The following is a 24,117-nucleotide window of genomic DNA, read 5'->3' as shown; positions in this document are numbered from 1 at the left end:
GCGTCACCTCGCGGTGAATAGTAAAGAGGCGGCCCACGTCTTTCCCATAAAAAAGAGGAAACAGCAGGGGTGCTGCTCATTTACCCTCCACGCCATTTCCAATCTTGGAACCGCCGTCCCCCCTCTTCATCTTCAAGCGAAAATCGGAGCTTTCGCCTCTGCTCGCCACCACCACGCCCCCATTGCCTTTGGTTCCTCGCCCTTTCTCAGCCGCCATGGCGCCCAAGACAAGCAAGGGCAAGGGAGCGGCCCAGGACGCTGGGGGGAAGGAGGCGCTGGAGAGCGAGTTGGTGGAGCTACGGACGCAGTACACCCTCTTCACCTTGACGGTCGATGCGCTCACCCTTAAGGGGAAGTTCAGGCCCTTGTGGGGGAGGGAGACGTCAGGGCATCCCACCATGCGCATCGTCCCTGCCTCTTTCGCCAAGCCCAGTCCAAATTTGTACCCTTTCTTCGTCGACTACTTCTCCGGTGCATCATGAACATACCTCTTCAGTGGCTCGTCATGAACATACCTCTCCGACAAGTTGTCGAAGAATGTCTGCACCAGCTCCATTGTTGGCTCGGCCCTGGATGGATCGAGGCCGTGCGCATTGAAAACCGGCATCATGGCGATGATGGCGGTCCGGCAAGAGTTGTTGCTCAACGGGGCCACCCCCGCTGGCAACCCAAAAAGAGACTTTCCGGCCTTGGTGGCCTTGCTGGTCTTCTCGGCCTTGCTGGTCCTCTCAACCCTGCCGACCTCGTCGACCTTGAGCTGGAAAATCCTGTAACAAACATGACTCTGCTGCAGCACCGTGCAATTGTGGTTCAGGCTGGGGCGAAGCCTATTGATGTCGGTCGCATTCTGAAGTCCCAGGCCGGCCTCGCCTTATTATGCAGTGGGGCAATCCGGCGACGGATGAAGTCGGCCCCGATCATCTCGAGCGTGAGCCCGGCCGAGGTGAGGCGATGGATCTTGGTGATGGCCACCGTGAGCTTCTTGTCGTCGGTGTTGAGCTCTCCCCAGTCCTTGCTACGACCCGAGGCCTCCACCGGACCCGACATAACTCCTGCGAATCTTTCTCCTTGATCCAGCACCACCGGCTCCGCCACTCGTCCCACCTCTCCTTCTGGGCACCCTCCGGGTACGTGCCCCTGCCCTGGGTCCTTGAGATCCAAAGTAATGCAGCCAGAGATGGCACCCCCGGCTGGATGCGGGGGGTGAAGTAATGGCGGAAGAGCGCCTTGCTGGGATGCATTCCGGCGAAGCCCTGGTCGGCGTTCTGGGAACGTGGGGCCCCAGACTTGCCTGCCTGCGGCCCACGGCGTGGCTATGCGAGCAGGCCTGCACGGCCCATATTCATCAACAAGGCATTCAAGACCCTCGCGAGGGGCCAAGCCTCGCGAGGCGGGCGACGCAAGACCTCCTCTGGAGCGGCCTCACCAGGCTGCCTCGCGAGGTGCGGAGATATCAAGGCGGGGCAAACCTTGCGAGGCTCGCGTGATGTGAGCCATGACGATCGGGATCAGGCGGGCGCCAGCGGGCGCAGCGTCCTTGTTTCCTCTTTGGTGCCAAGGGGGCAAGCGCAGGCGCGGAGTACCGAGGCGTCAAGCAAAGGTTTCCATATCAGTGCAACGAGACCAAGACCATGAGGACAGAAAGACGGAGGTCACCGTGGAGCCCAAGACGGCGTCACCACCAGAGCCTTTTGCAGGCGAAGACTACTTTTGTCAGGATAAGCTGTACTAGCTGTCCCCTTTCAAATTGTCCGTTGTTGGCTCCCTTCCCGCTAAATATTTGGGGAGAGGACCAGGGCCTATATAAGTAGAACTAGCCACCACCGTAGTGGGGATCGAGTTCAGAACTGACAAGCAAGCCTGAGCTGATCGAACCCTCACCCACACAAGTTCGCCAAGCACAAGAACACCTCAACCTCAGGAGGCTGTTCTTCTCCTTGTACTGTTCATGAGCCCAAGAGACAAATCAACCACCACACACTGGAGTAGGGTATTACACCACAACGGTGGCCCGAACCAGTATAAATCTCATGTCTTTCTGTGTTGCGAGTTCGTCGAGTTCGTCCGCTAGATCTTAGCGAGCTAGGGCGTGGATCGGTAGGAGGGAAAGAACTTCGCGCGCACCCCAGTGTTCGAACCTTAAGGGTTTTGCCGGAACCCGAGATCCGACATTTGGCGCGCCAGGTAGGGGTGCGCCGTAGCTTCCCTTCCGTCGATCTGCGCTCCGTCGCTCCGTCGTCTCCACGGCGGACGCTTGCCGTGCTCGTGCTGAGCGTCGGGCTGCCCTCGCCACCCACGTCGCTCAGACGGCTCCCGTCGGCGGGCCTCCTCATCGTTCTCCGTCGCCTGCCGCCAACGCCGCTACCGGCCCGGCGGGGAACGAGCAGCAAGCGTCCTTGCTGCACCCCTCAGTGCAATGAGACGGCCGCACCGCCACTCCATCGCTGACCCCGGCCGGTTCATCGTCCCACGCTCGCCATGCTCCTGTGGACCCTCAGTCCGCGCTGGGGCTGGCACGAGAGCTTCTCCGCTACCGCCCCGTCGACGCCCTCTACAAGGAATGGCTCGACCGCATCATCGAGCTTGTCAGCGCCGCAGGGGGCTCCCCTGTGCCGTCCATGTCGTTGCCACGCCCACCATCAGCCGCGGATGGCGAGGGTCATGGAGCGCCTCCACCGCCTCTGCCCAAAGATGGCGCCTTGGCGCCATGGCGTGCGTCCCCATGGTGTAATCCGCCATGACCGGCGCCCGCGCATGAAGAGAGAAGCTACCAAGAAGTTCCTCGGCCGCGAGAAGCCGCACCTGCGCTCCCCGTGCCACCTCACCAAGACCGCACGCCACCTGCGGTGGCGGCGCGCGGACCCCATCGCGTCCTAGCTCCATCTCCAAGACGGGCCCCGGTGACCACGGCTGGCTGCCGCGCCTTCACCCTCGAGCTGCGTAGCGTCGCCTAGCCGGGCAAGTTCAAGCCGGATTTGCCTCCTCGCTACGACGGCACCCCGACCCCGCGGAGTTCCTGTAGCTCTACAAGCTGAGCATCAAAGCGGCCAATGGCGACGAGAAAGTCATGGCAAATTGGTTTCCTATGGCTCTCAAGGATGGTGCCCGCTCCTGGCTCCTGAACCTGCCACCGGGCTCGATCTCTTCTTGGGACGAGATGCGTGACCACTTGGTCGCCAACTTCCAGGGCACTCGCGACCGCCTGCCGGCCGCGGGTGACCTGCGCCACATCAAGCAACAACCAGAAGAGACCCTCCAGAAGTACATCCAGCACTTCAACAACACTCGTCTCAAGATCCCCAAGGTCACGGACGAGGCCATCATCTCCGCGTTCTCCGATGGCGTCCGCGACATCAAGATGAAGGAGGAGCTGGCTATCCATGAGGAGTTGTGCACATCTCAGGAGCTGTTCAACCTGGCGACCAAGTGCGCAAGAGCCGAGGAGGGGCGCCTCTCCCTCCTCGAGCTGCCAGCTGCAGGCGCAGAGGAGAAGAAGGCCAAGGCCAAGGACGTGAAGCGCAAGGAAGCAGCTGTGCTAGCAGCAGAGCCGGACACCAAGCAAGGAAGAGATCAGCCCGAGTCATCCAAGAACGGCCGACCGTTCTGCGCCTTCCACAACCTGAACACCCACAGCACCAGTGACTGTCAAGAGCTCAGAGCCATTCGTGAAGGACGCTTCGGTCGACGCCCCGAGCGCAGCGACCGGGGCTACGGTCGAGGAGGAGGACGTGGTGGCGGACGCTGGGACGACCGTGGCCCGCGCCAGGAGTGGCGTGACCGTCCTCGTGAGGACCGCTGGCAGGATCATCCTCGCGGGGGCGCCTAGAGAGACCAGCCTCGTGAGGATCGTAATCAGGGCAACGCCGGTCTTCCCCCGCTGCCGCCACCACCAAGAAGGAACGAAGACCACCTTCAAGACGAGGGGGCTAGGGGCTTCCAGGAGCCACGCGCTATCGCCTGCATCTTGGGCGGAGCCCAGGCCCCAGCCTCGCAGCGTATCTTCAAGAAGTTTGCTCGTGAAGTGAATGCAGTCCTCCCCAAGCTCGAGGCCACGCGCCCGCTCAGGTGGTCCAAGTGCACCATCACCTTCCACTCGGCAGATCAGCTCTAGTGCGCAACCACCGCCGACGCCCTCCCGATGCTTTGTTCACCAGTTCTCAGCAACGTGCAAGTCACCAAGACCCTCATCGACGGCAGCGCAGGGCTCAACGTCCTGTCCATCGAAACGTTTGACAACCTCCAAGTGCCATACGACCAGCTTCAGCCTACCAAGCCTTTCTCAGGAGTGACCGACGGTTCCAGCACGCCGATAGGGCAGGTCCGCCTCCCTGTCACCTTCGGAGAATGCAAGAATTACCGCACCGAGCTCATCGACTTCGACGTCGCGCACATCCGTCTCCCGTACAACGCCATCCTTGGGTATCCAGCCCTGGCCAAGTTCATGGCGGTGACATGTAATGTCCCGGATTCGATGCGCCAGGTGTCTTCCAGTTACTCACCGTAGTTGCCATGTCATTTGTTTGCGTGTTGCATTTTGCCATGTCATCATCTGCATTGCATCTGCATTGCATCTGCATGTTTTTCAAAACTTGCATCCGTTCGGGTGCCCCCGATCCTCTCCGTTGTCCGTTCCGAGCCCCGACACTCTCGCCCGCGCCCGTCGCCCCTCTCAGACCTTGTTTCGTGAGCGGGAGAAAAACATTCTCGGAATGGGCCGAGATTTGCCGAGTGGCCTTGGTATATCACCGGTAGACCGCCCGTCAAATTTCGTTCCATTTGGAGGTCGTTTGATGCCCCAACGGTTAACCGGGTAACCGTAAAGCCCCTTTTGTCTTGCAGCCCAACACCCCTTCACTACAGCCCACTAATCCAGCAAAAAAACCCCTCCATGCTCTCCGCCGTTCGATCACGATCGTGTGGGCGAAAACCGCACCCCATTTGGACTCCCCTAGCTCCCTTTACCTATAAAAACACCCCCTCCCCCGAAATTTCGGGTCAAATCCTACCCTAACCCTAGCATTTTTCCCCTCTCCGCCGCCGGACGTGTCCGCGCCGCTGTCCCCCACGAATCCGACATCGCCACGTGGCCCGCCGCCACCTCCCACCGCACCGGCCCGCCGGGGCCCAGGCGGGGCCCTCCCGGCCCGAGCCGCCCCGCGCCGCCGTCGAGCGCCTCCCGCGGGCTCCCGCGCCCCGCCGCCGGCGAGCACCGCCGCCGCCTCGCCCTCGCCGCCGACCGCCGGCCACCCGACCCCTGCGTCGCCACCGGATCTCCGCCGCCGCCTCCTCCTGCGGGCGCCCGAGCCCTGAGCGCTCCGCGCCCGCGCCGCCTTCCTGCTCCGCCGTCCCGGCCGGCCCTCGCCAGAGCGCCGCCCGCGCCGTGTGCCACCGCCTCGCCGTGGATCCGGTAGGGCCAGACCGGATCGGGCCGACCCCGAGCTTCTCCGGCCACCTCGAGCTCCTTCGGACCTCCTCGCTCCTCGCCGGAGAACCGCACCTCGCCGGAGATGAAGCTGGACCAGATCCACCCATCCTTCGAACCAAATGCCTCCCGCATCTCGGATCCCTCCGTCCCGCTCGACCTCATCCCGTTTTTCCCGAGGGTAATTTGGCTAAGTCCCCAGGTTTTCCACATTATGTGTGCATAATATATCCAAATGTTCATCCTGAGATGGCTCACAGATTACTACAACAACAGTTGTAGGTGCAGGTTTTGTGATGATCATGACGCGAGAGCGTTGTTGCTTGTTTTGGAGTTCTTCTTCTGCTTCTTCTTCGATCAGGGGATAGGTTCTAGGTCGGCAGCCTGGGCTAGCAGGGTGGATGTCATTTGAGCTTCTGTTTGTGTTTCATCCGTAGTCGGATGTTGCTCTTATGTATGATGTTGTTGTATTCATGTGGCATTGTATGCCTCTTGTATGTATCCCCAACTATTATGTAATGGTATGATGTAATGATATCCACCTTGCAAAAGCGTTTCAATATGCGGGTCTATCCTTGGTGGGACCTTCGAGTTCCTCTCGGATAGGGTCGCATATTGGGCGTGACAAGTTGGTATCAGAGCCTCGACCGACCATAGGAGCCCCCTTGATTGATCGTGTAGTTTGGCCGTTGTTGAGTCTAGAAAAAAAAACTTTTTTTCGGAGTCTAGTTATATCGAGAGTAGGAATTCTTTTTACTCCTCATCCCCTTCGTCGCTTTGGTGAGGAATCTTGACGTAGGTGTTTTGAATTACTCCTCTTCCCCTTCAAATTTTTCTTTAGGATCACACAGTTGGTTTTCCGATCGTTGTTCCTCATCTCTTTGCATCCGGTGCATTTCTCGTCAATGTGATTCGACCCTCTCCATTTTCGCAAGTTCAATCCTCAGTTGTTTTCTTTTCCCACCCGCCCACCCTTCTGCTTCTCGGATCCGGAGTCCATAATCGAGTATCCATCCTACTCGTGCGAAGTCTTTGCATTCTTTCCTCAATTATTTCAACTCTTCCACTCTTTTCTCAATTATTTCAACTCTTCAAGTTATTCGTCGGTTCTACCTTCCAAGTCGCCTTTGTTTTTCCCGCCCTCCCACCCCTTTTCTTCCCGGAGTCGAGTGTCTATTCGAGCATCAATTTCGTTCGTGTGGAGCCTCTTCAGTCTACCTCTTGGGGATATAACTACTGGTGTAACTCGCCCAGGATGGGCCGGGTTACGTTATGGCGATTCATCATATGAAGCCCAATGTCAAGCTTGAAGATGGCGGTTTAATTAAGGGCCCAAAGCCCAGAGGCGACTTAAGGCCCATAGAGATAAACCGCCATAAGTGCGTGACTTGTATTGTAAGGCAAGAATAGTTAAGAGACCGAGCCGGACACTGTTTATGAGCCGGCCGGGACTCTGAGAGCCGCTGGGCGTTAACCTCTGTATATAAAGGGACGACCCAGCGGCGGTTCAGGGGAAGCAACATAAAATCGATAGCCGGGCATAGCGGATTCGCTCCCTGGTCATCGAAACCCTAGCAATTCCACCTCAACTGGATTAGGCTTTTACCTTCACCGTAAGGGGCCGAACCAGTATAACCCTCGTGTCCTTTGTCCCGCTTTAACCCCATTAAGCTTCCTAGTTGCGATGGCTCCACGACTAAGTCCTTTCACGAGGGCATCTGCCGTGACAATTCCACGACACTACCCTCAATTATTTCAACCGGTGAATTCTCGTCTCATTTGACATTCTTCATCTCCTTTTCTTTTCAGTGGATTCAATTCAAGTTTTTCGGGTTGATCATATTCTTTCCCTTGGATCAAGTGTTTTCCCTGCTCGTTCACCTCTCGCCAGTTTATCCTTCCGGAGTGCTCAAGACATCTCAGGAGATTCATCTGTGTTCGAATTAATTCGAGGTTATCACCCCATTCAAAGATTTCAATTGTTCCGGTGCATCATCTTTTCCGCAATCCTTTCCAACGGTGTTTTTCCTTTAGTGGGCCCTAACCCACAGGTCTTTTCCCAGGATCTTACCTGACTCTTCTAATTATTCCGGAGTTATCCTCAAATCCTTTTCGAAGTTTGACGTAAGTATGAATTTCATCAGTCAGATCTTTTCCAAGATCAATTTCAAATCATTTCATTGTTGGCTCAACCTCTTTGCCTGTCATTCTTCCGGAGTGTCTCAACAACTTTTGGTGGTGTTTCTCGTCATCATTTGAAGATCAAAGAAGAGTTTTCCTCTAAATTTTGCCCGTTCTCTCGAAGATTCATGGTTCTAGTTTCTTATTATTCTCTCGAATTATTCCATTTGTCAGATATTCTTTTCTTATCCATCTGGAGCATGTCAGGAGTTGTTTTTCCATTTCGTTTCGCCGGAGGCCATCATTCCAGCTATCGTTCTATATTTACCCTGGCGCATCTGTCAAGTATTCTTTAATCAGCTTGTTATCTCTTTGTTCTTCCGTATCTAAGTCCCCTCAAGCATATTTGTTCTTCTAATTCTTTCTGGTGATTCATTCTCTTTCATTAGTCATGTTCGAATTCTTACGATGGTTCGTTCAAGATTTTTTTTCTTTGATTATCACAGTAATCCATTCGTTCTTTCCAATCCTGCCGGTGGTTCATGAAGACTTTCTCAAGCTGTGTGCTATATTCCCCTTAATCCTTTTCAACAGGAATAAGTTGAATGCAAAATCCGGTTGTCATCAATTAAATTTAATGAGGATAAGCATAACGTAATTCTTATTCTTATTTCATCGTTGTCAAGTAATCCCTTCCTTCAGAGTTTGTTCTTGAGGAATAAATTCTAGTTCCAAGTGTTTTTCATCTTTTCTTTTTCGAAGTTCAAAAATTACTCGGCCATTTCGTCGGAACCTTCATCTAAATCATCGCAAGCTTTAATCTTATTCTTTCATCCTTTCATTCTATCTCATAATCCTTTTGTAACCGGAGTTCTTCATGATTTAATTCATTCGTCGAGAGTTCATCAAGATTTTGTTGGGGGAGTTCAAGTATCTCTTCTTCTCACATCTCGAAGTGCAATTAATTCTCCATTTTCTCCTGAAGTGGAGTTTTGTATTTCTTCGTTCTTCTCAGTTATTCAGATTTTGGTTGTGGTATAATTTCACCTCAAGTTTTGAGTTGTTTTTGATAAGTCCACAACAAGCTTATTCTTTCGTTGTTGATTTTCTCAACAACTCCATTCAATTCTTCCTTCTAAGTTCTTTTTATTCCATCCTTTCAATTCCTCCGGAGGCATTGCGTTGTTCATTTTCTCTCTTGCGTTCTTGTTTCACCTCATCCTTTTCTCTCCCGTCTCCGTCCTAAGATCTCAGGACGAGATCTCTTGTTAGTGGAGGAGTGTTGTAACGCCCCGGATTCGATGCGCCAGGTGTCTTCCAGTTACTCGCCGTAGTTGCCATGTCATTTGCTTGCGTGTTGCATTTTGCCATGTCATCATCTGCATTGCATCTGCATGTTTTTAAAACTTGCATGCGTTCGGGTGCCCCCGGTCCTCTCCGTTGTCCGTTCCGACCCCCGACACTCTCGCCCGCGCCCGTCGCCCCTCTCAGACCTAGTTTCGTGAGCAGGAGAAAAACGTTCTCGGAATGGGCCAAGATTTGCCGAGTGGCCTTGGTATATCACCGGTAGACCACCCGTCAAATTTCGTTCCATTTGGAGGTCGTTTGATGCCCCAACGGTTAACCGGGTAACCGCAAAGCCCCTTTTGTCTTGCAGCCCAACACCCCTTCACCACAGCCCACTAACCCAGCAAAAAAAAACCCTCCATGCTCTCCGCCGTTCGATCACGATCGTGTGGGTGAGAACCGCACCCCATTTGGACTCCCCTAGCTCCCTCTACCTATAAAAACACACCCTCACCCGAAATTTCGGATCAAATCCTACCCTAACCCTAGCATTTTTTCCCTCTCCGCCGCCGGACGAAAACCCCGCCGCCGGATGTGTCCGTGCCGCCGTCCCCCATGAATCCGCCGCCGCCACCTCCCACCGCGCCGGCCCGCCGGGGCCCAGGCGGGGCCCTCCCGGCCCGAGCCGCCCCATGCCGCCCCCGCGCGGCTCCCCGCCGACGAGCGCGTCCCGTGGGCTCCCGCGCGCCGCCGCCGGCGAGCATCGCCGCCGCCTCGCCCTCGCCGCCGACCGCCGGCCACCTGACCCCCGCGTCGCCACCGGTCTCCGCCGCTGCCTCCTCCTGCGGGCACCCGAGCCCCGAGCGCTCCTCGCCGGACTTCCTCCACCTCGCCGGAGAACCGCACCTCGCCGGAGATGAAGCTGGACCAGATCCACCCATCCTTCGAACCAAACGCCTCCTGCATCTCGGATCCCTCCGTCCCGCTCGACCTCATCCCGTTTTTCCCGAGGGTAATTTGGCCGTCCCCAGGTTTTTCACATTATGTGTGCATCTTTGACCTGCTGTAACTTTTTGCACATAGGTTCGTTTTGCATGCACAATATATCAAAATGTTCACCCCGAGATTCTCTTCATTTCATTCCACTGTGCCATGCTTGTTTGAGATCATCTTGATGCTCTAATCATCGTTGCAAGAGTGCTATATGATGTTAACTGCTGTCTGTTTACAGAACTTGGTGATTTGTCTTTTTCATTTTATTTTGTGTGTGCATCCTATGAGCATAAGCTCTAAATGTGTTTTGAACTATATCATGTCATCTTTACAGAGGTGCTTGTATTGTATTTTTGTGTTCTATGTGGTGACTAGCACAAGCATGCAAAGTGGCCTCCGTGATGTTGCTGATATCTTTGACTTAGTAATTTCTGTTTCTGCTAAATCTAAGTCTGTTATATTTTGTTGTTTTGTTTCCTGGCTGCTACCATGAGTTCTATGCATAATCTGGAGATGTTCACTTAGTATGTTTTGTTATACATGTTATTCTCTATCCATTGTTTCCCTTTGTTGCATTTGTAGCCTGCTGTAGCTTATTGTTATCTTGCTCCCAAATTGCTAAATAATGTTGCTGTCAGCCTGTTAACATGAAGTTCGTTATTTCCATATGTTTTTCCAGTGATACATGCACCCTATGGTCATTCTCTTGCCATTCTTCGCTTCATAATTGTGCCCTCTTACTGTTGGTTGCCTTCACATGCCATGAAATGCTCTGTGGTGAGTGGTTCAAGCTCACCAACATGCCTACTTATCGTTGTTTCTGCCATGAACTGTTATTTTCACTGTCTGAATCTGTCATATCATTCGCCATGTTTGCATGGGTGCTATCATCTTTTCTGTTGATCTTTGGAAATATATCAGTAAGGGAGTTTTGTTAAGTGCCTTTAGTACTAGCATTCCATGCTCTATTTTGCCATGATAGCTTGCCGTAACATGTTGTTTTATAGCTCTAAATATTGCAACCTGATGTTATTCCTGCCATGTCCTGGAATTCTGCTAAGTCTGTGAAACTGTTTTATTTGCAATCTTGCCATGTCCTTTTGAGCATGTTCTAGTGATTTCTGGAGATAGCTCAGTGTTCATGTTTTATCATGCTTTACCTGTACATCATGTCCATGCATTTTGTGATCATGTTGGGGTGCTGGAGCATATTGTTTTGATGCGTGCAAAATGCCTAGTTGTTGTTCTGGACAGATTGTTGCTATATCTTGTTTGGAGTGTATGTGTTGCACCGTTGCTCCATTTTGAGCATGCTCTATATGAAACTTGCTTAGTTTTGCATGTAGTTTCATGTTATCATGTTGCATCCATGTTTTGAGAGTGTTTGCTTGATGTTTGGATGCATTTTGCATCAATGCCATGTTTGTCTTGTGTTGCTCATATCTTCTAGGCCGTAGCTCAGAATCTAATGAACTTTATATGTAACTTGACTACTATTTCGTGTAGATCTTCTTGGTGCTCTTTAACTTGCTGTTTAACAACTTCAACTTAATGTTTGTTCAGATCTGGACCAATTTCGAAATTTGCATATGGGGACTTACCGGAATTGTTATATGTTGTTTCCGGCCTCTTTTAAACTTGCTTGATGTGTTGCTCTTGTATGCATCATCTCTTGCCATGAGTAGCTTCATGTAGCCTTGTCATGCATCATGCTTGGTTTTGCATCATGCCTTGTTTATGTGTGGTGTGTTTATCATGTTGTGCTTCTTCTCGATAGTTCCCGTTTCGTTGCGATCGTGAGGATTCATTCATCTACGCTTGGTTCGTCTTCGTGGCTTCATCTTCTTCATGGACTCGTTCTTCTTCCTAGCGGGATTTCAGGCAAGATGACCGTCACCTTGGATCTCACTATCATTGCTATGCTAGTTGCTTCGTTCTATCGCTATGCTACGCCACCTATCACTTGCTCTTCAAGCCTCCCAAATTGCCATGAAACCACCTCTAACCGTTGTCACCCTTCCTAGCAAACCATTGTTTGGCTATTTTACTGCTTTTGCTCAGCCCCTCTTATAGCGTTGTTAGTTGCAGGTGAAGATGAAGATTGCTCCATGTTGGATTATGTTTATGTTGGGATATCACAATATCTCTTATTTAATTAATGCATCTATATACTTGGTAAAGGGTGGAAGGCTCGGCCTTATGCCTGGTGTTTTGTTCCACTCTTGCCGCCCTAGTTTCCATCATACAGGTGTTATGTTCCTTGATTTTGCGTCCCTTACGCGGTTGGGTGATTTATGGGACCCCCTTGACAGTTCGCTTTGAATAAAACTCCTCCAGCAAGGCCCAACCTTGGTTTTACCATTTGCCTATCACCTATTTCCCTCCCTTGGGTCGGCCAGCCCGAGGGTCATCTTTATTTTAGCCCCCCCCCCCCGGGCCAATGCTTCTCTAAGTGTTGGTCCGAACCGAGCAAACTGCAGGGCCACCTCGGGGAAACTTGAGGGCTGGTTTTACTCGTAGGATGTCTCATCCGGTGTTGCCCTGAGAACGAGATATGTGCAGCTCCTATCGGGATTGTCGGCGCATCGGGCGGCTTTGCTGGTCTTGTTTTACCATTGTCGAAATGTCTTGTAAATCGGGATTCTGAAACTGATCGGGTCTTCCCGGGAGAAGGAATATCCTTCGTTGACCGTGAGAGCTTATAATGGGCTAAGTTGGGACACCCCTGCAGGGTTTGAACTTTCGAAAGCCGTGCCCGCGGTTATGTGGTAGATGGGAATTTGTTAATGTCCGGTTGTAGAGAACTTGACACTTGACTTAATTAAAACACATCAACCGTGTGTGTAACCGTGATGGTCTCTTTTCGGCGGAGTCCGGGAAGTGAACACGGTTTTCGGGTTATGTCTGACGTAAGTAGGAGTTCAGGATCACTTCTTGATCATTGTTAGCTTCACGACCGTTCTGTTGCTTCTCTTCTCGCTCTTATTTGCGTATGTTAGCCACCATACTTTGCTTAGCCGCTGCTGCAACCTCACCACCTTACCCTTTCCTACCCATTAAGCTTTGCTAGTCTTGATACCCATGGTAATGGGATTGCTGAGTCCTCATGGCTCACAGATTACTACAACAATAGTTGCAGGTGCAGGTTTTGTGATGATCATGACGCGAGAGCGCTGTTGCTTGTTTTGGAGTTCTTCTTCTGCTTCTTCTTCGATCAGGGGATAGGTTCCAGGTCAGCAGCCTGGGCTAGCAGGGTGGATGTCGTTTGAGCTTATGTTTGTGTTTCATCCATGGTCGGATGTTGCTCTTATGTATGATGTTGTTGTATTCATGTGGCATTGTATGCCTCTTGTATTATCCCCAACTATTATGTAATGGTATGATGTAATGATATCCACCTTGCAAAAGCGTTTCAATATGCGGGTCTATCCTTGGTGGGACCTTCGAGTTCCTCTCGGATAGGGTCGCATATTGGGCGTGACATGACACACCACGGCTACAATGTCCTCAAGATGTCGGGAAGCGGCGGAATCATCACAGTCCCGTGCGAAGAAAGAGACGCGGTGTGCTCCCTCGAGCGCGCCTTTCAAGCTACCGCAATCGACGACCCCGACAACAAGGGCGAGGGCCCTCCAGAGGCCATCCCCAAGAAGAAGAAGCAGTTGCGCCGTGCAGGACCTCAGGAGGATGGTGTCACGGTTGGAACCTCGTCAGGATCGGCGCCCGCTTCTGGGGCGGCTCCCTCCATCGCATAGGAAGGCGCGCCCAGCACCCCCCTCGGGCAGGGCTCGGGGGCTCCCACCTGGAGGGCCTCAGACCTGGCCAACATCACGAGGGAGGCGCTTGGGCACCACTTGGAGGCGTGCTTCATGGCACGCCTCCCTCAGGAGAACACAGGGCAAGGAGCGCCCACCGCTCAAGAGTTCATCACCGAGACCACTCAGGAACTGCAGGACGCAAAAACCATGCGCGGCGACCGCCGCTCACGAGGCGCAGCTCCACATCCAGGCGGGGATGCCGGTCTGCGCGTCTGCATCGACGTCCTAGGGCTCAACAGGGCCGCTTCGCATGAGCTTTTCTGGCCTTCGCGCATGGGCTGCTGCGAGGGTCCACCGCACAGCTACGTTCTCATGCCTTTTGGCTTGCCGAGCGTGTCGTATGTTTACCAGCGCAACCTGCGGAGCATCCTGGTGGCTCAGGAGGCCAGGCACCATGCCTTCCTGGCGGAAGTGGAGACAGTCCTCGAGGAACCGCCTGGGCCCCCAGAGCCTCTTGAGGCTCAGGGTCCCGGTGGCTCGTGAGGAGCTACCCCTTCATTGCACGCCTTCAGCTGCACCAACTCTCCTTTGTTAACAGAACCAGGTGACATTTTCCAAGTTCATTTAGCTGGGAGCGCCCCTCGGGCTGCATTATTCCCAGGCCGCGTGGGTCCGTCCCTGTGGCGTGTATCCTTTTCTTATGTCTTTAGATTACCTTGTTGGGGTGCCCCTCGGGTTGCATTATCCCCAAGCCGCTCGGGCCTGACCCAGTGGCATGTATCTTTCTGCATTCACCCAAGCTGATCTGCCTTTCATGCGTAATCTACCTATGATTGTCACCTGCCCGATTGCCACCTGCTCGATCGTCGCCTCCCACGGGGCCTCCTCGCACTGGCACGGCGCTGGTTCATGGGTCCGTCCCTGCCACGTCGACAAACCTGAGCGGTCGAGCTCTGGCTCGCGGCACGCCCCGCGCACGTCACCTCACCAGGCCCTCAGTGCCTTCATTTCCTCGCGGAGCAGCCAGAGGCAAGCTGGCAACCATAACGGCAAAACCATGTTTCTCCTTGTGCTGGATCGCAGGGATCTCATGAAGAGGATAGCAGGTGGCACCGCGATCTCCTTTCCTCTCGTACAATCCGCTTGTGCGTTAAAAGGGGGGCTCCTGAGCATCGCGACTCAGGAGCTCTTACTGGCTCTCCAGCCCTCACCCCCTGGCCTTGACCACGGCATCGCGATCTGGCATACCAGAGGCGGCTGGGCTCGCTCGACGGCCAGGACCTGAGGACGTAGAGCACGAAGGAGAGAATGTGAGAATGGGAGACTCGTATGGGCCCGGCCTGGCTACGCTGCGGAAGCTTGCGCACAAGCCTGGCGCGTCACAAGGACTCAGCCCCAAACTGTCAAGATAAGTCTCGCGATTAGATCGGCTATTCGCTGGAACCTAAGGGTCACGCTCGCCGCAGCCCTGTTGCGGCCACGTCGCCCTCCTTTCGTACCTTACCATGGCTGCTTGAGCGCTAAAGGGGACCTCCTGAGCATCGCGCCTCGGGGGCTCTTACTGGACCTCGGGCTGCTCACCTCCTGGCCTTGACCACGGCACGCGACCTGGCATACCAGCAACGGCTGCAGCCTGCCTGGGGACCGGGACCTGTCAGCGTAGAGCAACAAGCTATCGCGGGGTTGGAAAGGGGAGACCGAGCCTTAACAGGACATGCGTCCGCAAGTTTTCATAACACGGAAGATATACACAAAAGACATTACAGACCCTTTACACACCCCCGCGGGGTACTCCATGATTCTTTGTAGGGAACAAAACACGAGAACTTAGAGGAATCCTATCTACGCCCTCCCTTGGCGGACGCCATCATCAACAGTTAGCCACGGGGGGCCGGCGCCAACCCCATCCGGATCAGCGGCAGCGGCGGCTGGGCGCCGCTACTCTACTCCGGGTGCGGCGAGAGCTCGGGGGCACGTAGCTGTCGTCGCTCGTCTCCGGAGTCTCATAGACCTCAGGAGAACCGATGGACGCCCAAGGGTCGCTCCTGCTGGAGGAGCCGCAGGCCGGGCGCACGTCGTCCTGGCGCTCCCCTCTGGGGCAACATGCCAAGCGGCGACCCTCCGCATCGAAGAACTTGAACAAAAGCGTTGAGACGCTGTCGTACTCGACGTGGATCGCGAGGGCGCCCCTCGCACGGCAAACCCGCGTGACCTCGCCCCAGCCGCGAGTCATGAAGATCTTGCCGGTGGGGACCGCTTCGACCTCTGCTCCGGTCGCCGGAGCGTCGCAGTCGGCATGCTGTAGCCAGAGCTCGAGGGGTCCTCTCGGCGGCATCACATCAGAGAAGAACCGCAGAAAGCGGATCCAAGAGCTTGGGGGCATCGGCGCCCATAGCACAAGCTCGCGTGAGGAATCCGCGGCATGGATTCCAGGGGCAGCAACACGTTTCGCCATCGCGCGGCGACCACGAACATGGCGCGGGCGGTGCCCCTCATCGCTCCGCCCTCCTGAGCCCTCGGCTTGGGCATACAAGGGTAGCGATACCCTGGAGAAGGCCGCTCGCACCAGGGCCTCGTCACCACCTGCATCGCCGCTTCGTCACGACGGTGAACCGACCTCTTCTTTCGCGGGAGCGGTCCCAGATTGTCATGGGGGCCTTTCCTTTCTCGTCAGCGGGGATCCTTCGGTTAGGTGCCATTGCTGCCGGCAGAGGAGCAAGGAGGAAAGAAGTAGGCGGAAAGGGAAGAAATGGGCGATGGGGGCTCCGCCCCCTTCCTCATTTATAGCAGGAGAAGGCCCACCAGCGCCCCCATGATCACAGGTAATGATGGTTTTCCTTGCATGTCGCAGGGACTTGTCAAGTCGATCAGTTGCCGAGGCAGCATGGGGAAGCAGAGACGCCCACGTCCAATCAACCGCCACGCGTCGACCAAGGACGCAGGCTTTTGGGGCCCGCGGCGCTCCGTGCTTGACCTTTGGCTTCGCCTCGAAGCCAAGCGCGAGCGCGCCTTGGACCCGGGGGCTACTATCGGCATTCTGGGAACGGGGGTCCCCAGACATGCCTGCCTGCGGCCCACGGCGTGCCTATGCGAGCATGCCTGCACGGCCCATCTTTATCAACAAGGCATTCAAGACACTCGCGAGGGGCCAAGCCTCGCGAGGTGGGCGACGCAAGACCTCCTCAGGAGTGGCCTCACTAGGCTGCCTCGCGAGGAGCGGAGATATCAACCTCGCGAGGCTCGCGTGACGTGAGCCATGACGATCGGGATCAGGCGGGCGCCAGCGAGCGCCAGCGCGTGCAGCGTCCTTGTTTCCTCTTTGGTGCCAAGGGGGCAAGCGCAGGCGCGGAGTACCGAGGCGTCAAGCAAAGGTTTCCATATCAGTGCAACAAGACCAAGACCATGAGGACAGCAAGACGGAGGTCACCATGGAGCCCAAGACGGCGTCACCACCAGAGCCTTTTGCAGGCGAAGACTACTTTTGTTAGGATAAGCTATACTAGATGTCCCCTTTCAAATTGGCCGTTGTTGGCTCCCTTTCTGCTCAATATTTGGGGAGAGGACCAGGGCCTATATAAGTAGAACTAGCCACCACCGTAGAGGGGGTCGAGTTCAGAACTGACAAGCAAGCCCGAGCTGATCGAACCCTCACCCACACAAGTTCGCCAAGCACAAGAACACCTCAACCTCAGGAGGCTGTTCTTCTCCTTGTGCTGTTCATCGGCCCAAGAGGCAAATCCACCACCACACACTGGAGTAGGGTATTACACCACAATGGTGGCCCGAACCAGTATAAATCTCGTGTCTTTCTGTGTTGCGAGTTCGTCGAGTTCGTCCGTGAGATCTCAGCGAGCTAGGGTGTGGATCAGTAGGAGGGAAAGAACTTCGAGCGCACCCCAGAGTTTGAACCTTAAGGGTTTTGCCGGAACCCGAGATCCGACAGCCCTCACAAAGGTGGGCGAAGAAGGCCATGCACGCCACGGCATTTGGCGTAAAATCCAGAAGGTGGAAGCCGTAGGTGTGCATGATGTCATTGAAAAAATCTAAGAAAGGGGGGCAAAGCCCGTAGGAGAAGTAGTCGACGAAGAAAGGGTACCGATTTGGACCGGGCTTGGTGAAGGAGGTAGGGACGATGCTTGTGGCGGGATGCCCCGACGTCTCCCTCCCCCACAAGGGCCTGAAATTCTCCTTGAGGGTGAGCGCATCGACCATCGAGGTGAAGAGGGCGTACTGCGTCCGCAGCTCCACCAACTCGCTCTCCAGCGCCTCCTTCCCCCCGGCTTCCTTGGCCGATCCCTTGCCCTTGCTTGTCTTGGGCGCCATGGCGGCTGAGAAGGGGAAAGGAATCAAAGGCAATGGCACTACTAGGGAAAATCCTAGTAGTAGCGCTTGAAATATGCGTAGCAGTAGCACTGGGTCCAGCGCTACCACTAAGGCGCTACAGCTAACTAGCAGCAGTAGCGCTGGAAAGGGATCGCTATTGCTACTTGTAAGTAGCAGGAGCGCTTGTTCTAAAAAGCGCTACTGCTACTTGTAAGTAGCAGTAGCGCTTGTTCTAAAAAGTGCTGCTGCTAAATTTTCCTGTATTTTAAAAATACAGCTTATTTTCATTGTGTGGTTTTATATACAGTACTTTCATCATATGATTTTATGACCATGATTACTTATTATATATAACAGTGGGTGAAATGAACGTGGAGTAGATTCAAGTGGAGGCAACATGTGGTGCATGTCGAAAGTACTACTCTAATCCAAACTTGATCTAGTTTGGATTAGTAGTACTTTCGATGTCCACCACATGTTGGCTTCACTTGAATCTAATCCAGGTTCATTTCACCCACTGTTATATATAATAAGTGATCATGCTCATATAACAACTTAGCATCATGCATCATCGATCATAATAATAAATAACTCACCATTGGTATCATAATAACAAGTCATACTCATCATCATCGATCATACAACTTCTACTCGATGCCACATCATCATCATAGTCATCTAACCAATCCTACTTAGTTGTTCTTAGCACATGATCATGAGTATTATTAACTAGGACCTACTACCTTTTCTTAGGTAAAATAGCATAAAACAAGATAGGCCCTGACTCTCCATTACGGAGAATGGAGATTATCCTGTCTTCAATTCTTGCCTTTCTCACAATGTTGCTTCAAGTACCTCTTTACGACTGTCCATACATTTTTTCCATTCTTTGATTTTCATGTCTCCACTTCCTTTAGAAATCGATATGGACAGGTGAGATTCGTAGGATGACCTGGCCGTTGATGTCTACTACGCAATGTTCTTCTTGTAGACGTTGTTGGGCCTCCAAGTGCAGAGGTTTGTAGGACAGTAGCAAATTTCCCTCAAGTGGATGACCTAAGGTTTATCAATCCGTGGGAGGCGTAGGATGAAGATGGTCTCTCTCAAGCAACCCTGCAACCAAATAACAAAGAGTCTCTTGTGTCCCCAACACACCCGATACAATGGTAAATTGTATAGGTGCACTAGTTGGGCGAAGAGATGGTGATACAAGTGCAGTATGGATGGTAGATATAGGTTTTTGTAATCTGAAAATATAAAAACATCAAGGTAACTAATGATAAAAGTGAGCGTAAACGGTATTGCAATGCTAGGAAACAAGGCCTAGGGTTCATGCTTTCACTAGTGCAAGTTCTCTCAACAATAATAACATAATTGGATCATATAACTATCCCTCAACATGCAACAAAGAGTCACTCCAAAGTCACTAATAGCGGAGAACAAACGAAGAGATTATTGTAGGGTACGAAACCACCTCAAAGTTATCCTTTCTGATCGATCTATTCAAGAGTCCGTAGTAAAATAACATGAAGCTATTCTTTCCGTTCGATCTATCATAGAGTTCATACTAGAATAACACCTTAAGATACAAATCAACCAAAATCCTAATGTCACCTAGATACTCCAATGTCACCTCAAGTATCTGTGGGTATGATTATACGATATGCATCACACAATCTCATATTCATCTATTCAACCAACACAAAGAACTTCAAAGAGTGCCCCAAAGTTTCTACCGGAGAGTCAAGACGAAAACGTGTGCCAACCCCTATGCATAGATTCCCAAGGTCACGGAACCCGCAAGTTGATCACCAAAACATACATCAAGTGAATCAATAGAATACCCCATCGTCACCACGGGTATCCCACGCAAGACATACATCAAGTATTCTCAAATCCTTAAAGACTCAATCCGATAAGATAACTTCAAAGGGAAAACTCAATCCATTACAAGAGAGTAGAGGGGGAGAAACATCATAAGATCCAACTAGAATAGCAAAGCTCGCGATACATCAAGATCGTGCCGAATCAAGAACACGAGAGAGAGAGAGAGAGAGAGAGAGAGAGATCAAACACATAGCTACTGGTACATACCCTCATCCCCGAGGGTGAACTACTCCCTCCTCGTCATGGAGAGCGCCGGGATGATGAAGGTGGCCACCGGTGAGGGATCCCCCCTCCGGCAGGGTGCCGGAACAGGGTGCCGATTGGTTTTTTGGTGGCTACAGAGGCTTACGGCAGCAGAGCTCCCGATCTATTCTATTCCCCAATGTTTTTAGGGTATATGGACATATATAGGCGAAAGAGGTCGGTCAGGGGAGCCACGAGGGGCCCACGAGGGTGGGGGCACGCCCAAGGGGTAGGGCGCGCCTCCCGGCCTCGTGGCTTCCTCGAAGCTTCCCTGACGTCTACTCCAAGTCTCCTGGATTGCTTCCGTTCCAAAAATAACTCTCCCGAAGGTTTCATTCCGTTTGGACTCCGTTTGATATTCCTTTTCTGTGAAACACTGAAACAAGGGAAAAAACAGAAACTGGCACTGGGCTCTGGGTTAATAGGTTAGTCCCAAAAATAATATAAAAGTGCATAGTAAAGCCCATTAAACATCCAAGATGGATAATATAATAGCATGAATACTTCATAAATTATAGATACGTTGGAGACGTATCAGCCGTATGTTCAAAACATCAAGGTGACCATTCTGATACATCAGATGAGGCACACAATCGTTCGGGTTTTTCTGTTGAAAAACATAGTAATAACTTCGTAGTTACCAATTTAGTTAAGTTTTAAAATAATTTATGCAAAAGATGCACGGATGTAGTAATACTAAAAAATCTTACCATGGAATCTCCATGGATGTTACCGTAGTTCAACACGTGCACTAGTGGTACATATTGACCATAACATGGAGGAGTTTTATAATAGATATTGTAATTCTCAAGATCAGTACAAAATGCGACCAGGTTATTTTTCTCCTGATAAGTTAACTCAGAGCCATCGGTGTAGTACATTCTGTCTACCATGTTCCGCACATTGTTTGAACAATGAAAATAAGCTGTCAATGGAAATAAGCTGTCAACTATTTTGAAATGAACAATATAAATTATTTAATAACTATGTTTGAGAAACTCACATAGCGGTAGAACTAGAAGCATATCAACAAGGACCCAAATGTCCATATTGTCTTGGTCGATGTCAGGATCACCAAGATCCATGGTAACAAGCATACCCTCATAAAAACCATACATCTTGCAAAGTGGTTCCCAATTTTTGCAACCAAAATGGGTTACGCTCTCAGAATTATACAGATTTACTTCAAAATCCATACCATGATGAGTCCTTGGGTGAATTTTCTTTGTTTTGAAATTTTCATGGTCTTCAAAATCCATCCTCTCCAAGACATAGCGTCTTGCATGGGATAAGCTACTCAAATTGTAAAAGATGAAAATTAAACGTTGAAATAGTTGAAGTCATGCTTAATTACGAAAAACACTTGTTGTCGTTGCGTACCATTTCAACATCGAAGGTCTCCTGGAGCTTAATGCTGAAGCGCCGATCTTCGTCCAGGTGAGGCTTGTCGCACAGACCTCGGTCATCGTTGCACCAACTGCACTCCCCCGGGAGACTTTCGTCGTCCGATGACAACATTTCCTACGTTCATAATTCAAAGATTACACTTGTACAATTCAATATATGTACAACAAAAATTAAATTAGATCATTATTATTCATCATGGGTTGACTATCGGTTTGTCGAGTCTATTTCTTGAAAACTCTCAGCTCGCGTGGTGTATACATTCGACCGTTGGTGATGGTAGCTCCTCCTTTCGTTCCCGAGTGCATTACACCAAAATATCTAGCACACGGGAACGAAGGAGAAGCGACCCCCACGACAACAGTCGGGATTTTTCGTCCTCTCATATGTGGTGGAGACTCTCACACACTGATTCCTCTCCGACGTTTGTGACCGTCGGTGATGGTCGTTACTCCTCCTTCCCCTAGTGCATAACAAAGGTCTAGCACCCGGAGAAGGAGAAGAAATGACCCCCACGACAACAGTCGGGCTTCTTTGTCCTCTCTCATATATGGTGGATACACTCCCTCACTGATTTTTCGACCTTCGGTGATGGAGCCTCGACAGACTTAAAGTCAACCCCAAATGTTGTTTAATTGTTTTTCTAGAAAATCCATGCCACTCGATATTCCTACATATTCTAGCACAAGTCATGCCAGAATTCACGGAAAAATCCGACATGACCTTTGCTAAAAAAAGGACATATCGAGCGCCTGAAATTTGCTAGAACGGAAATTAATCAACACTCCGGCAAAACATAGGCCACTATAGGAGGTGTAACCTGTAAACATGGTCGACCACTTGGGCAAGCGCATATCCTATTTGAGCAACACAAGATCTACATGTTTATATCAACATCATATGAGCATTCAATAAGCAAAACCAAATCGTAAAATAAATTATTATTCAAATTAGCATGCATTCAATAAGCAAAACTACATCATCTCTTGCGTTCGTACATCGTCGAATATTATCACTAATACACCTCGAATAGTATCATATATATACCATCGCTAATACAGCTAGAACCGTAGCGCCCGACGGGTATCGGCGCGGGCGGTGGACACCCTATGAGAAGGAACCATCACAGGATCATAGCTCCAGTGAGATCACTGAAGAACCTGCCAGGTATTGTTGAACCTGCCCTCCAACGCAACCATGTAGCGACGGACGTGCTCGTCCTCCTCGCTGACATGGTAATGTACCACCTCCGCGGTGTCCGAAAGCCTCGGCACCATCACTGGCCCACGCGACCGCCACCAAAGAAGGTTCAGGTCAACGACGGGCTGGCTCCTCACCAAGTTGCGCCCCCCGGAAGGTAGCACCTCCCAGCACCAGCCCGGTGGAGCCCAGTCCCGTACATGGCCCCTTTGATCAAGCTGGTCTCCTCCGCCAAGTCGGCGACGAGGATGCGGGATAGGCATCGTCGACGTCGATGCGAGAATAATTGTTTTAACTTAAAAAATAACAACAACTGTGACACCTAAAACACCTAAATTCTATTAACTACACCTAATTAAAAACCTACATTTTAAACATGCTTCGATCATAACTAGGGTTCATACTATGCTATTCTAAGATTAAACACCTAAAATACCTAAATTAAATTAACAACATGGGGTGGCTGGTCTCACCTCGATCGAGGTCGGAGGGGGTCGGTGACGGGGACGGCGGCGGGGATGATGCAGGGGCTCCTTGATCTCTGCAAAAACAAAATATAAACAAAAACATTATTATCGTCATCTTAGGACTTAGTGAAACTCCATAAGCTACATTGAATTATTCTATTCAAATTTACTTATAATTTCCTATTCTTTTCAAATTTTCTTATTCAAATTTACTTATAATTTCCTATTCTTTTCAAATTTACTTATAATTTCCTATTCTTCTCAAATTTACTTATTCAAATTTTCTAAAAATTTCCTAGTCTATTCAAAAGACCTACATTTACCTATTTTTTTCAATTTCATATTTTATTCTATTCAAAATTTCTAAAAATTTCCTATTCTATTCAAAAGACCTACATTTACTAAAAAAAATTCAATTTCATATTTTATTCTATTCAAATTACTTATTCAGATTTTCTAAAAACAGAATATACTAAAAACCTACATTTACTTAAAAAATCTAAAAATTCTAAAAACTTCCTATTATATTTACAGAAAGGAGGAGGTGGAGGTGGGAGGAGGAGGAGGAGGAAGGAGGAGGAGGGAGGAGGAGGTGGAGGAGGAGAGAGGAGGAGAGAGGAGGAGGAGAGAGCGGGAGGGGGAGGAGGAGGAGGGGGCCACCGGGGAAGAGGGAGGAGGAGGAGGGGGCCGCCGGGGGAGAGGGAGGAGGAGGAGGGAGGAGGAAGGGGAGGAGGAGGGAGGCACCTTGGGGGTGGAGGAGGATGACAACGACAGAGGAGGAGGGACAGCGGCGACGGCGACGGTGATGGAGCGACGTAATACGATGTGAGTGTGAGGGGGGAAGAGGGGGCGCGCGGGGGGGGGGGGGGGGGGGGGGTTTGGATAAGGGCTTTAGTGGTAGCGCTTGTTTCTAACAAGCGCTACTGCTACGATCAATAGCAGTGGCGCTTCTTTCTAACAAGCGCTACTGCTACGATCAATAGCAGTAGCGTTTTGCGTAACCAGCGCTACT

The sequence above is a fragment of the Aegilops tauschii genome, chromosome 2, assembly GCF_002575655.3.
Source record: "Aegilops tauschii subsp. strangulata cultivar AL8/78 chromosome 2, Aet v6.0, whole genome shotgun sequence".
Taxonomy (NCBI): domain Eukaryota; kingdom Viridiplantae; phylum Streptophyta; class Magnoliopsida; order Poales; family Poaceae; genus Aegilops; species Aegilops tauschii.
This window is presented reverse-complemented; position numbering follows the sequence as displayed.